The sequence below is a fragment of the Tupaia chinensis genome, unplaced genomic scaffold (genome assembly GCF_000334495.1).
Source record: "Tupaia chinensis unplaced genomic scaffold, TupChi_1.0 Scaffold000576_2, whole genome shotgun sequence".
Taxonomy (NCBI): Eukaryota; Metazoa; Chordata; class Mammalia; order Scandentia; family Tupaiidae; genus Tupaia; species Tupaia belangeri.
Genome location: NW_006160091.1, coordinates 810,991 through 822,797, shown reverse-complemented (window position 1 = coordinate 822,797; position 11,807 = coordinate 810,991). Strand labels below are relative to the sequence as shown.

General features: G+C 34.9%; 1 long non-coding RNA gene across 1 annotated transcript in view; it reads right to left on the bottom strand.

The window, feature by feature from the left end:
• Positions 1-1,282: 1,282 nt before the first annotated feature.
• LOC102477500 (uncharacterized) overlaps positions 1,283-11,807 on the bottom strand; it is a 34,968-nt gene continuing 24,443 nt past the window's right edge. The window contains exon 3 of the long non-coding RNA XR_001371113.1: positions 1,283-1,342. This is a non-coding gene — a long non-coding RNA (uncharacterized LOC102477500). The remainder of the gene's footprint in view (positions 1,343-11,807) is intronic.

The following is an 11,807-nucleotide window of genomic DNA, read 5'->3' as shown; positions in this document are numbered from 1 at the left end:
AATGCTAGCAAGAATGCAAGGAAAAAGGCATTCCTTTACACTGTTGGTGAGAATGTAAATTAGTACAGCTAATGGAAAATGATAGGAGGATATATCATAGGGACCAGCAGTTAACGTAATGGCTATGTCACTAGACTCTCATGTAGTCGACTGTGGTTCGAGTCCCGGACCCCATGGCTTTAACTCACGATGGGCGCATGTGCGTGCATGCCCAAGATCCCGAGAGAAGAATGGAAGAGAAGGGATTGCGGCGTGGCCATCCCCCCTGGGGGATGATTTCTGGCTTTCTATATCTCAGTGTCTCTCTGTCTGTCTGGCGAGTGCAAGTGCCCTATAGAAAAACCCTCATTAAAAAAATGGAGGATATATCATAACGATAACTGCGTCCTCATATGTATTGTGGTTCTATTCTACAACTCGTTTTTTGTCATATCTGCTGCAAAAAAATGACTGCTACTCCAGGTTGTTTATTACTGAGTTCTTTTTAATGTGTCTTTGTTTTTAGAGAGATTTTTCCATAGGGCACATGCCAAAATCCCTTCTCCTCCATTCTCCCCTCAGGATTTTGGGCATTCACACACACGCCCCTGGCTTGCGTTTCAAGCCTCAAGATGTGGGACTGGAACCATGGTCTACCATGTAGAGTCCAACGATGAAACCATTGTGCCACCTGCTAGTCTCTCTTTTTACTGTTTTTATGATCCTTTAAGGTTTGACTCTTTCAATTCTGAATCCTATCTCCATCGTTTATAATAGACCACCAAGAGTGGGTGTGTGCAAACTTTTCCTTCTTGAATAATGTGCAGAATAAAATTATATCCTTCCTACCCCACATCACAATAATGAGCATGGAATCATATCATTAAGTAACCCCCAACACATATACACATGTACTTGCATAAACACACTCCGCTGAATTGAAATAGGGTGTTCCTATTGATGCTCAATATAAACCCCAAATCTATTCAACTGAGTATGTTGGTTTCATCAACTGCTGGTTAAAGTCTTCTATATGGGTGAAAAGTCACCTGGTTTATAAAAGGTATGCCACTGTCAAGACTCTCATGTATTCAGCTTCCTAGATTTTTCAGGGCTTTACAGAGCATGCACTCAGGATTTCACACCAACAGTACAGTTGAACAAAGCATATGATAGTTTTAATTATTTGGGGAAAAGCAGTAGATGTTCAGCACTGTGATGGTTAATTATGTGTCAACTTGACTGGGCTAAAGGATGCCCAGATAGCTGCTAAAAACAGCACTATGAATGAGATCATTGGTGAACTGAGCAGAGTAGATGGCTCTCTGAAAGGTGGGTGTGCATCATCCAACCCATTGAAGACCTGAATAGAATCAAGAGGTAGAGGAAAAGCAAGTTAATTTTCTCTGCTTCTGAGACATACATCTTCTCTTACCATCAGACATCTGTACTCAGGGTTTTGGGACTTCCAAACTCCCAAATCCTTTGTACCCATAATGAACAACTCCACTGTCTCCTCTGGTTCTTCAGATTACAAAAGGCAAATCATGGTACTTCTCAGCCTCCATAACTGTGTGAGTCAGTTCTTATAATTATCTCTTATATGTATATACACACATATTTCTTATCAGATCTATTTTTCTGTAGAATCCTAATATGAACACATATGCATTTCATTTGCTCAGTGCAATTGAGAAAGAAACTTTCGATCTTTTTATATTTATAATAAAAGTGATTTTAAAGATTGATGTTTAGTTTTCTTCTCCTTATATAAACATTTCTAGCATAATTGTTGAGCTCCTTAGATTCCATTCCATTTATTTTTTCTATATGACTTTTACTCAAGTTCTGTTTTAAGTGCAGGAACAAGGCCACTGAAAAGCATGAAACATTTAGGCATTAACAATTTCTTTAAGACACTCATGCCACATAACTATTTATGTTTTAACTTTTAAATTATCTTTGTCCCCCATAACTCTTTCATTAAAATTATTTTTAAAGGAGATTTGATTGAAGATGGGAAATCCTTCTTGCTTGGGTTTTCTAAAAGGTTGTTGTCAAAATCATTCATGGGGACCAGCAGTTAGCACAATGGCTATGTCGCTGGACTTCCATACAGTCGACCATGGTTTGAGTCCCGGACCCGGTGGCTTAAACTCATGCAGGGTGCGTGTGTGTGCGTGCCCAAGATCCCAAGAGGAGAATAGAGGAGAAGGGATTGCGTCATGGCCATCCCCTCTTGGGGGTGATTTCTTGCTTTCTATCTCTCTGTCTCTCTCTGTCTTTCTGGCAAGCGTACACGCCCTGTAGCAAAAACCTCTCAAAAAAAAAATCATCCATGGATACAGGAACATTAAAGCAAACTATGGCTTTGACATTATTGCTCAGAACATAGAGCCTTGCAGTTTCCTACTCTGGGGCTATAATGAAACTCTAACCAGATAACTATGCAAAATTAATGGCCTTGATTTTCTACTGATCAGTATAAATTACTAAAAATAATATAGTATGCCTCCTGTAAGCATAGTAAATTGTGATGAATACTTTTTGGGAATGTGTAGATTACTTCAGTTATTTCAAGGTTTGGAAAAAGGTGGGGTGAGGGAAGAAAAATAAAGGTTGACTTGCAAGTCTTGGCTTACGGTTGGTGGTAACATTCACAGAGACAGGAAATCCAAATGTCAGTTTTCAGTGAAAAATAATGAATTTCTCTTTGGATATGTTGATTTGGAGGAGCCTGACAGACCTCCAGTTGGAAATGTCTAGAACGCAGTTGAATATATTTGTCTGGAACTCAGGCAAGTGGTCAGGACTGGAAATTTGTGGGAAGTGAAGGGATTTGAAGTAATGAGAGAATGTGAAGGTTTGTGGATTGATTTCTTGCTATTTTTAGAAAAGAACACTTAAAACTACAAAAAACATGTGAAAGACAAACACCTTTGGCATAATATCTGTTCAAAAGTTTTATGACCATGCGCTTAACTGTATGTGCCTTAATCCTTTGAAAATATTTATTTAGTTCTTATATAAAGACTCATCTTACTACCACAAGATTATTTAGGCACTTGGGAGACTCTTGCTCAGTTTCCAGGTGTAGATAATTAACCTTGGACACAGAATAAATGTTTATTGCAATATTCACACATATGTTTATTGAAACATCTGGAAATTAAAATATAGAATTATTCTATTTGTTTTACAAATTTTTATAAAAATAATCTAGTAAGCATATAATTACTTGGAGATGTTTACTCTGTTTATAATACCACTTTTAAAAAATTTTCTAAGGACAACCATAATAGTTACGTTTTGGGTTAATAATGCCCTATAATAAAGAGTCATAAAACTTCAATGGAAAAATAACAATTAATTGGTGTTTACATGTCTGGGAAGAGGTGAAAGTTGTTTAGGTGGCTTGCCAATCTTGACTAGGTTTGTTCACATCTGGATGTCCGCTGGCTGTCTTTGGGGTACTAAGGAGACTCTTCTCCATATATTTCGTATTCTTTAGCAAACTAGCCCTAGAAGTCTTTCTCAGTATTGTTAGAGGCACAAGAAGGCAAGCCTATATATAAATACTTTTCACATCTTAGCTTGTATCTCATATGTTAATACTCTATTGGACAAAAAAAGTCATGTGATTGATCACAGTGAAAAAGGATGGTACATGATCACACCTGTTGTGAAAAGACATTGCAGACTTATATGACACAGGGGTGCTGGAGACATATTGGACCAGTATTACAGTCTGTCACAATAGCAGGGCTCCCATTCATTTGAGAGGGTAACTAGAAGTCACAATTCAATCTGTGTCTCCTGCATTCTTCCCATGGCTAATTGGATCAGGGTTATCACCATTCAAAGCTAAGAATCTACCTAAAACTAGAGATTCTAAAAGCTCTCCCTATTTGAAATTAGAATCATGTTAGAGTTTCCTTGTGAACTCAAGTTTTTGCTGTACTTTATACTGCATTTTTCATAATAATGTCATACAAAGAGAATTGCTGGAATAAATATATAAGTAAATATATTCATCTCTATTTGTTCAAGATTTTTTATCTATTACCTTTACTGTGTATGCAATAAAATATGCATAAAAATATGGCCTCTGCTCTCAATATGTTTAGAAAAACATGAGAAATAAGTCACATGCAATGCACAGTGATATTTAATTATTGTTAGAGTCAATCTAAATTCTATGGGATTTTGTTATATCAAAGAAAAATAGTAAATAGCATATTTTTTAGACCTGTGTCAGTTTCTCTATGTTTTTCAACTCTTGAAATCCTCAACAAATATATAAAGTAGATATTTTTATCCTCATTTTGCAACTACAGAACTGAGGCCTAGCACCTTTAAGAAACTTACTTAAAATTCATTCATTTACAAAACACCTGATCCAAGATTTCAACCTAGATCTTGGTAAACCCACAACCCATATTTTTTTTATTGAATAAAATTTTCTCCTTAGGATGGAAATCTTCTCTCCCTTTTAAATTATTTTTATAACTTATTATCATATTTTCTATAAAATTCTCTTTTTTGATAGAAAAAAGGGCTATTTGGTACTATATCAATGTAATACTATTAAATGTTTAAATCAAGATTATATTTTCACCCAGTCCTTCTATATAAAATATTATACATATTTTTGCCATTTTATTTAATCATAAAGAATTCTATTTCAACTGCCAGTACATATTAAACAGTTTTAGCAACATAAACAAGATACTGGTTCTGGTTACATCTTCATTTTTTTTTGCTGATGAAATGAAAGTCTTCCAAACATCTATAATAAATTCTATGGTCTCTACCCTGCAAAACTAATTAATTCATAGTATGGAATATGTAAGAAAATGAAGCATCATTAGAAAACAACTTTTCCACAAAAAAAGCTTACAAAGGACTTACTAATGAGCATCAAGGATTTAGTCAGGCAAGATATATGTTAAAATTATGTGACTATTGCTTGCCCAATAAATGTGTAAGGAAGAAACTTGCTCCAATATATAATTTAGACTATTAATTATTAAACATGGTCATTAACTCATTATTAATGTAGTTATTAAAAATTAACAGTAGCTATCTATTGAAACTTTTGAACATTTAAACCTAAGGCAAGATAGTAAACAATCCTATCAATTTTTTATAGAATCCTTTACTTAATTTTATTTATTATTATTATTTTTTAATTTGCTATAAGGCATATGCACTTACCAGAGAGAGAGGTAAAAAGAGATTGAGAAAGCAAGCCACCAGGTCTGAGACTTGAACAGTGGCTGGCCATGTGAGAGTCTAGCACATTAACTATCACACCACTTGCTGACCCCATAACAAATATTTTTACTTAGAAATAATAAATAATTATTGAAGTAGAGTGACAAATAAAGAAAATATATTTAAACAACATATTTTAAAACTAAGGAACTGAAGATTAGAGCCTATTAAAAGCTTACTTAAAATTTCTTCATTTATCAAACATCCGATTCAAGATTTAAATGTAGACCTTGCTAAGCTCAGAATCTACTTTGACAAGTAATTTGTCTTTTATTTCTTTTAACTTTTAAATTTATCTGAAATTTTGATTTTCTAAATGTGAAAAGTTTTAACCTACACAGTAAAATCCCTTGACTAACTTTTATATCTAATTCATAAATAAAGAATCAAAGCTAACCTTTCCCTTTATTAGCCTTAGAGATAGACAATTTCTTCAGAGATAAGTAACAACAGGAAAATATCAACTACTAAATCTATATCAATATAGACACAGTAAAATACCTAAAAGATAGAGGTAGTTTAGCATATATTATTCATTTATGAATTAGATATAAAAGTTAATCAGAAGGTTTGTTGTTTTTTTTTCAGAGAGAGCTTTTTTGTAATAGGGAGCGTGCAATTACCAGAGAGACAGAGAGAAAGAAAGTGAGAAATCACCCCCTGGGGGGATGGCCACACCACAATCCCTTCTTCTCTATTCTCCTTTCAGGATTTTGGGCATAAATGCACACATACCAGACATGAGTTTTAAGTCACCAGGTCCAGGATTTGAACCACAGTCAACTATATGAGTTAAGTGATGTAACCATTATGCCATCTGCTGGTCCCATTCAGGAGTTTTATTGTAGGTAAAAATTTTACAGATTTAGAAAATCAAAAATTTTGACAAATTAAAAAAATAAGAGAAATAAAAAGTAAACTACTTATTAAAGTAGACTTTTATTTTTGATCAGCACATGGCGTAATCATTACGTCACTTAACTCCCACATGGCCAACTGCAGTTCGTGTCCTGAAGCCAGTGACTTGAAACACACAGAGGGTGTGTGTGTGTGTGTGTGTGCGCACGCACAAGATCCTGGGAGGATAATGAAGGAGAAGCAATTGTGGCATGCTCATCCCCCATGGGGGTGATTTCTCACTTTCTCTCTCACTGTCTCTGTCTCTCTCTCTCCAGCAAGAGCATATACCCTTAAGGCAAAAACCACTCTAAAAAAAAAGGAGAGCTCCAGTTCCATCTCCAGGCCCTTGGCTAAGTCTTTTCTTTATCCTCCTCCATACTCTTTTCTTCCCCCTTATATTATCCTCTCCTCTTCATCCTCCACTCTGCCAGAGGGACTACACAGGTCTAGAATCACAGTTCTGAAATCCCCTAGTATTGTAAGGTTCCCTGGGATCCTCCCTTGTACTGAACCACCTGTGAAACAAGAGATACTGCTCTTTAGACATCTGAATAGGATAAACCTCTTAAGACCACATTGCTAAAGACAACAGAAGAGAGACTTTGGCAGACATCAATTCACAGCAAAAGGGAAACACACTTGCACCCAGTCGAAGAAACATTCTCCTAAGAGGTATTCAAAAGTGAATTCATCTTCTAATGGCTAGAAGTAGAAGAGCCTCAGGTCTAAATAAACCAGGATATATGTCTCCATCAAAAGAACACATTAACTCCCCTCCATCTTTTGCAAAAACAGAGGAAGTTACCAAAATGTCAGAGAAAGAATTTAGAACAATCACGGTGACCAAATTCTGTGATTTGGAACAGAAAAGAGACAACGAACTATAGGAGATTACAAAGGCCTTCCACGTTATAAAAGAAAAAATGGACACTCTTGAGAAAGAATCGGATGGAACTATGACAGATGAAGTCTATAATACAGGAAGTCAAAAACTCTCTTTAGAGGACCAGCAGGTGGCGTGGTGGTTAAGGTGCTGGATACTCCCACATGGCTGACCAAGGTTCGAGTCCTGAGCGTGGCGGCTTGCTTTCTCACTCTTTTTCTATCTCTCTCTCTGGTCAAATTAAAATAAAATGAATGAATAAATAAAATTTAAAAAAAAACTCTCTTGAAAGTATTAAAAGTCAATTAGACTATACTGAAAATCAAATCTACAATGTAGAAGATAAAACCTCTGACCTAGAAAAAAACACCAAACGCCAAAATGCTAGAGAAAATAACAAAAAAAAAGGAGGATAATAAACCAGAAATACTAGATTCCATTAGACACCCAAACATCCAAATAATTGGTATCCCAGAAGGTGAAGAAACTAATAAGGGCATGGAAAATCTATTCCATAAAATTCTGGATGGAAATTTCCCAAGTCTAGAGAGGCACTCAAGCATCCCGAGCCAAGAAATACATAGGACACCAAATAGAATCAACCCCAGAAGATCTTCCCCAAGGCACATCTTAACCAAACTGTCCAAGACCACAGATAAAGACATGATACTACATTGGCAAGAGAAAAATGACAAGTGACTTACAAAGGTCATCCCATCAGGCTAACACTGGACCTCTCAATGGAAATAATGCAAGCAAGGAAAGAATGGGAAGATGTATTGAAATTGTTGAGAGAGAAACGATTTCAACCAAGATGATTACATCCTGCAAGATTATCCTTCATATGGGAAAAAAGGATTAATATTTTTTTAGCTGAAGTATGAGTTTATTATGGTGGAAAAAATTAAAATCTCTGCATATTTTTTCACAATATGATTTTTCCATATTCTTTTTGAAGAACCCACATATTATCTCATGGATGATGTGACATGATTTTTTTAATTTATTTTTTTATTATCATCATAATCTTGTTTATATTACATTGGATTGCATATAACTTTACAGTGTATTACATTGGTTTTTCAACCTGAAAGAATTTGCCAACACCAGACCAGCTCTTTAAGAAACCCTGAAGAGAGTACTGTTCCAGGAAAACCAAAGAATGAACTGCCAGAAATAAAGGAATATAAGGCAACCAAGACAATGGTCAACGTAAATATTAGGACAAGTCCAGAAATATTGATAATAACATTGAATGTGAATGTATTAAATTCTCCGGTCAAGAGACACAGACAGGCTAAATGGGCAAAAAAGCAGAAACTCTCTATCTGTTGCCTACAGGAAACTCACCTCATAGATAAAGACATACATAGACTAAAAGTTAAGGAATGGAAAAGGTTTTCCATACAAATGGGAACCAAAAAAGACCTCACGTAATAATTCTAATTTCTGACAATATAGACTTTAAAATAAAAACTGTTCAAAGGGACAAAGAAGGCCACTATATTTTAGTAAACAGGTCAATATATCATGAAGATATAATGCTTATAAATATCTATGCACCTAACAAGGAGCACCCAAATACATGAAAGAAAGACTGTTAGATCTAAAAGAAGAGAGAGACTGCAACACACTAATTGTTGGAGACATCAACACTCCACTATCCCCTCTAGACAGATCATCTAGACAGAAAATAGGTAAAGAGATAAAGGATCTAAATGATAACATAAGTCAAATGGACTTAAGAGATATCCATAGAATTTTCCTTCCAAAAATCACAAGATAAAATTTTTTCACAGCCCATATGGAATTTTTTCAAAGCTTGACCACATGAGAGGGCATAAGGCAAGCCTCTACAGCTTTAAAGGCATAGAAACTGTATCCAGAATCTTTTCTGATTATGATGGAATTATATTTTATTTTAATTTCAAAAGTACACAAATACATGGAAACTAAATAACCTACTCCTGAATGACTTCACAACTACTGAAGAAATAAAGGCTGAGATCAAAAGATTCAAGGAAACCAATGACAATGGGGACAAGAGTTTCCATAATCTTTGAGACACTACTAAAGCAGTCATAAGAGGGAAGTTCATAGCAACTAGTACACATAAGAAGACAGAAAGAAGGCAAATGGATCACCTAACATTGTGCCTAAGAGAATTGGAAAAGCAACAGCAAAAAAAAAAAAAAAAAAAAAAATCCAAAAATTTCCAGAAGAAAGGAAATAATAAAGATATGAGCGGAAATAAATGAAATAGAAAATAAACAAACTATATAGAAAATAAGTAAAAGCTGGTTCTTTGAATAGGTAAACAAAATCAATACACCTCTAGTGAGACTTATTAAGAAGAGAGAAAGGAATCAGATAAATCAAATATGCATTGAAGTAGGCAATATAACAACAGATATAGTAGAAATACAAAACATTATTAAAAGATACTGTGAACAATTATATGCCAAGAAAATATGGATGAGATGAGCAAATTCCTAAACTGGTTCTTTGAATAGGTAAACAAAATCAATACACCTCTAGTGAGACTTATTAAGAAGAGAGAAAGGAATCAGATAAATCAAATATGCATTGAAGTAGGCAATATAACAACAGATATAGTAGAAATACAAAACATTATTAAAAGATACTGTGAACAATTATATGCCAAGAAAATATGGATGAGATGAGCAAATTCCTAAATACATATAATCTACCAAGACTGAGCCAAGAAGATTAGAAAGTCTGAATAGGCAGGCCCATAATAAGCCAGAAGATTGAATCAGTAATAAATAACCTCCCAACAAAGAAAAACCTTGGTCCTGATGGCTTCGTATCTGAATTTTATAAAACTTTCAAAGAAGAGTTAAGCCCCATACTGCTCAAGTTATTTCTAAAGATCCAAAAGGGTGAATCTCTCCCTGATTCATTCTATGAAGCCTCTATCACCCTTATCCTTAAAACAGATAAGGACAGGACAAGGAAGGAAAGCTATAGACCAATATCCCTGATGAATATAGACGCAAAGATAATCAACAAGATAACTAGCAAATCGTATTCAACCACTTATAAAGAAGATTATACATCACGACAAGGTAGGCTTTATTCCAGGAATGCAAGGTTGGTTCAGCATACACAAAACCAGAAATGTAATAAACCATATTAACAGAAAGAAAGATAAAAACCATGTGATCATATCAATTGATGCAGAAAAAGGATTTAATAAGACACAACATCCCTTCATGATGAAGACTCTCAGCAATATCAACAGAGAATGGTCATTTCTCAACACAATAAAAGCTATATATGAAAAAGCCACAACAAACATCTCTGAATGGAGAAACTCTAAAAGCTTTACCACTACAAATTGGTATAAGAAAAGGATGCCCACTTTCTTCACTCCTTTTCAATATACTGCTGGAATTCCTCGGCAACACAATCAGAAAAGAGAATAAAATAGAAGGCATTCAAAGAAGAGGTGAAACTCTATTTGCAGATGACATGATTGTATACATAGAAGACCCAATGGTATCCATGAAAAAATTCCTAGAAGTAATACACAAAGTTACAGGATAGAAAATCAACATACAGAAATCTATAGCATTTCTATATATGAACAACAGGAATACTGAGATAGAACTGAAAAAAGTAATTCCATTTAAAATAGACTAAAAAAGTGTAAGATACTTAGAAATAAATCTAACCAAAGAAGTTAAAAGACCTCCACAATGAAAACTACGAGAAGTTAAAATAAGAAACTGAAAATGACACAAAAAAGTGGAAGGACACTCCATGTCCTTGGATTGGAAGAATTCATATAATCAAAATGGTAATTCTACTCAAACTAATCTACATATTTAATGCAACACCAATCAAAGTACCAGACACATTCTTCACAGATCTAGAAAAGACGATCATAAAATTTGTCTGGAATCATAAAAGACCTCGTATTGCCAAAGCAATCCTGCACAAGAAGAGTGGAGTGGGCAGCATCTCACTCCCTGACCCAAAAATATACTACAAAACTGTGGTAATCAAAACAGCATGGTACTGGCACAGAAACAGACAGGTGGACCAATAGAACCGAATAGAGTCCCAAGAAATAAATTACCAAACATACAGTCAACTGATCTTTGACAAGGGGTACCAGTCAATCCAGTGGGAAAAGGAAAACCTCTTCAGCTAATGGTGCTGGAAAAACTGGATATCCACCTGCAGAAAGATGAATCTGAACACCTACCTCTCAACATTGACAAAAATAAACTCAAGGTGGATCAAAGATCTAAACCTAAGACCTCAAACTATAAAACTGTTCTTAGAAAACACTGGGGAAACTCTGGGAGACATTGTGGCAGGTAAAGACTTCCTGAATTAGACCCCACAAAGCACAGTCAATAATCCCCAAAATAAACAAGTGGGATTACATCAGTCTAAGAAGATTTTTCATGGGAAAAGACATAGCAATTAGTGTGAATCAACAGCCCTGATAATGAGAAAATAATTTTGTAAACTATGGGTCAGATAAGGAACTGATAACCAGAACACAAAAAGAATTTAAGCAGCTGTCCAGAATAAAGATGATCAACCCTATTAAAAGATGGGAGAATGAGTTGAAATAACCACTCTCTAAGAACAACATACAAATAGGCAAAAGGCATATGAAAAAATGCTCAACATCCCTCATTGTAAGAGAAATGCAGATCAAAACAACAATGAGATATCACCTAACCCCAGTCAGAATGTCTAAGATTAAAAAAACAAAAAATGATAAGTG